We start from the raw sequence: 4,336 nt of genomic DNA on the forward strand, positions 1-4,336 counted from the left end.
CAGCAAGAGACAAAAATTGTTTATTTTTTTCTCATAAAACTCTAGAAATCTTTTTAGAATTTTTTATCAACCTTTTAACATGCATTTTCTTATTAACAACTATTTTTACCAAAATGAGGAAATACGGTACTAAAAAATTCTGAAAAAATTCCTAGAGCTTTATGAAAAGAAAAAAATGACAATATTTGTCTCTTGCTGTTTTTCTGTAAAGTTGATAGTATTTGAGTAAAAATTCTTGAAAATCAAATATTTTAGTAATTAATATATCTTGTAACTAAAATAAAAGGTATTGCGAAAATTACAAAATGGTAAAGGATTTAATTCGACTCAGTTTAGTGCGCTTTTTCTTATTCACGAACGTTGTCGGTAGAATTATCAAATATCCTTTTAAAATATACATATTACTTATTTAAGACAAGTCACATTTATACAAATGTAGCATTTTTCTGTATGTACACGCGCACGCTTTAGAACGAACTAAATTGAGTTTTCAAAAAGATTTCGATCATTTCCTAATCGAGATATTATTTCCAAAGCGCCGTCATCGATAGTTTGGCGCGCGGGAAGTGTGGCAAGCGCCCCGCTCACCGCAGCGAGCCTGTAAGCTGTAAGCTCGAACGGCGCGGCGCGCCTGCTAGGCCGTCCCCGCTCCTCGCGGCCCGCGCGCCGTGCGCTCGATGGGCCGTACCTCCGGCAGTAGATCGGGCGGACGCGCGTATTCTGCTATCTTTAAACATTAATATCTCGTTAACTATTGCTGACACCGCAAAATGGTACAGGACTTTTCGACTCAGTATAATCTATTCTACCCACGCACGAAACATTTGTCGATAATTTCCAGACACCCTGTATAATGTAAAGAAATGTTAAAAATGTAAAAATATAAGTGAATTAAACTTTTGTTGAATATCTTATCTTTACACACACTTTTTATACGTTGGTTCATGGCAGATTTGTTCACGTCGTATGCTCTAACATACTCTAAAATGCTCCTACCATAGCATTTACTCACTCTAATGCGCTCGTTGAAATGAGTAGGAGCTATAGCAGGAGCACATTGGAGGCATGCAGGAGTGCGTTCCAAAACTTGACTCTGTCGACTCCGAGTATCTTTTATCTTTATTCAACATTCGGTGACCGACAAGGATAAAATAATACTCGAGTTGACAGAGTTGAATTTTGGAACGCAACCCTGCTGGAGCATACGAACAAACTTGGTGTGTTCAGTTTGCAAGCGTCTACCTCTAAAATTAGTGCTCTCTGTCGTTTCTCTGCTTTTAGTTCTGCAAGGTCTATAACTGAAACGCGAAACATGAGGCGGTATTCATAGTCCGTTTTTATTTTAAAACCATCTTAAATATAAGGGTTGTTCGCGTCGCATGCTCTGACATGCTCTAAAATGCTCCTACTATAGCATTTATTCACTCTAACACGCTCGTTGAAGTGAGTAGAAGCTGTAACAAGAGCACATTGGAGCATGTCGGAGCATGCGACGCGAACAAACTTATAATGTCTTAAGATGTTAATACTCGCCCGAAGAAAGATTCAGTACCAACTTCATAACGCGAAATAGGTCGGTATTCATAGTCGATTCTTACATTTAAGACTGTCTTAAGTTAATTTCGAAATGTCGTAAGTCAATCCGAGGACTGTATTGACATCTTAAGACATTATATTTAAGACCGTTTTAAAATAAAAACGGACTATGAATACCGCTCCATGTTTCGCGTTTCACAGTTGGTAGTCATTCATTGAAAGACGACGCGGAGCAAAAGTAGCCGTAGTTTAGTCAAACTGAGCACACCATGTAACCCTTCCACCATGCATTGGTTACAGTTATAACATGGCTATTGTATCTTTGATCAAAATTCAATTTTTTTTCTATTATTAAAAAGGATGTACAAAAGATAACAATTTAAATCTACAAAAAATATATGTTAACATTTCAAAGAATATTTTAGAATTTCTTTAAATCTTTAGACATCAAAATAAAATTTATACAAGAAAAAATGTCAAAATTAGTTAAAAATACACCTTCCCTTACACTTTGTACATTTCTATGTACGTTTATATCAAGATGTGTTAAGGTTGAATCGCAAAATGACTTTTCTTAAGATTTGTTTGAAGCTTTTACTATTTGAAGATAATGATATTCTCTATACATACGTATCATTTTGAGGGGGGGGGGGAGGGGGGAGATAACTAGATATCTTCAAAAAATAATTGCATTTGAAGTTTGTACTTTTAACATGTGCTAGACAGGAATTTCCTGTGCGAGATAAGGGGGGAGCGACACTACATTTTCAATTATAACGCAAAAAATGATATTTAGAAATTGGCTTAAAAACTAAAGGACTGTAGATAAATATAATATGAATCTCCTAAACCGAAGAAAATGGGGGTAACCAGACAAATATTAATTATAAAATCGAATTATGGAAAGTTGCTTTATTACTTCACTAATATCCACTTAGCTTATCAACTCATTCTCAAATATCGGCGCACGGTGGAGAAATAAAAATTACTGTTGGGAAATAAAAATTGTTGTTCAAAAATCGCAATCTACAGCAATTTTTGAACAGCAATTTTTTATCACCACCGAACAGTGCCCTCATGCGCTGGCGCTTCGGGTAATTACCCCTTCCCCCCCTTCCCACAAGCCGCTTCTATGCGATACAACCACCTTATGAAGGGTGTGATCCACTTAACGCTGCAAATACTTCCTTGATCAATCAGAAGAAAAAATTTTACGAATTGACCAATCAAAGAATGCTTCAAAGCATTTGCAGCGTGAAGTGGATCGCATCCGAAGATCGGGTAGAAAAGAAAAACAGATTATCGTAGCTTTCTCTCTCTGTTCGTGCATGCGCAGTAAGATATAGTCACGTGGCATATATATAATGTTAAGTTCAGTTATATTAAATCTTGGTAAATAAAACATTCTCTGCAGTGGAAATGCAGCATTTTGTAATCATTTTTAAATACTAAATCTTTTATAACCTTATTCGGCCACGCTTTGCCACACTCAAATATTTCTCTACTTTTTCTCAGATCCCACTTTCTCACCCTTTTTTCTCGTAAGAAAGAGAAAGCTACACGACACCTATTATCCGTCTCTTTCTACCTGATCTTCACGTTTTAAACCTCACGCTTGGTCTCTTTTAAGGCCCGGTTTTTCATTATCTGCATAACTTGTGGTTAGGCTTAACCTGATTTTATCCAATAGGTTTCATTTATAATAATGTCATGGATGAAGCCTATTGGATGAAACATCAGATTAAGCTTAACCACAAGTTAACCAGATAATGAAAAACCGGGCATTATTATGTCTGTAAATTCCGTCATGTATCTGTTATTATCTAACATATTGTAGTGCCATCTCTTACAAGATCCGATATCTATTGCTATACATATACAATATTCCTCATCTTTACCATTCTTTAACTCTATTTGCATTTATAAAACGTAATTAATTATAAACAATCTTTTTTTTCTAGACTTTTTTTAATCTTAGTTCCAATATTGTTCATGCATATCGTCTCTATGACGAGACCATCTCATTTTATAAATACATATAAACTGTAGAACTTTTGTATTAAGCAAATATTATCGTCAGATGAAAGACGTGTCAAAAGTGATACTTTTAATTTTTCTTCGTTTTTTGTACAAAGCCGATGCTTGCAATAGATATTTTGGTACGTACTTTAATCATGTATAAGAATATTATTATGTAAATCTATAAAGCCAATTTAAAGATATTTAAGAAGATCATAGGCCGGTATTCATAGTCGGATCTTATATTTAAGACCGTCTTAAGTACAGTCTTAAGATGTCATGAACCAATCAGAGGATCGCATTAGCGACTTGACATTACTTAAGACGGGCTTAAAATAAGAACCGACTATGAATACCGGCCTTAAAGTCGTCTGTATTACCGACTAAATCATATAATTTTTGTATACCAAATACTTTTTTCTCTTTCACAAATTCGTAAATCCTTTTCCAGGATTAAAATATACATATTAATATAAGTGTCTGTAAGGTGTAGTTTATGCCAAGAACGATCAAAAATTTCGAAATTGATATTTTTTTTACCATTTCTTAGTGTAACAAGTCGTCTCAAGCTGTCAAGTCGTGACAACATTTGCTTGATACGAAAGTTTTGCAAACTGTACTTACGAAATAGCAGGGAATGGAAAGTTACTTTTTAAAAGTAACAAGTTACAGTTACTCGTTACCGAGTAAGAAAAGTAACAAGTTACCGTTACTAGTTACCGATTTTTAAAAGTAACTCGTTACAGTTACCGTTACTTGAGAAAGTAACTTTTCGTTACTT

This window comes from Trachymyrmex cornetzi, unplaced genomic scaffold, assembly GCF_001594075.2.
Source record: "Trachymyrmex cornetzi isolate Tcor2-1 unplaced genomic scaffold, Tcor1.1 scaffold359, whole genome shotgun sequence".
NCBI classification, from domain to species: domain Eukaryota; kingdom Metazoa; phylum Arthropoda; class Insecta; order Hymenoptera; family Formicidae; genus Trachymyrmex; species Trachymyrmex cornetzi.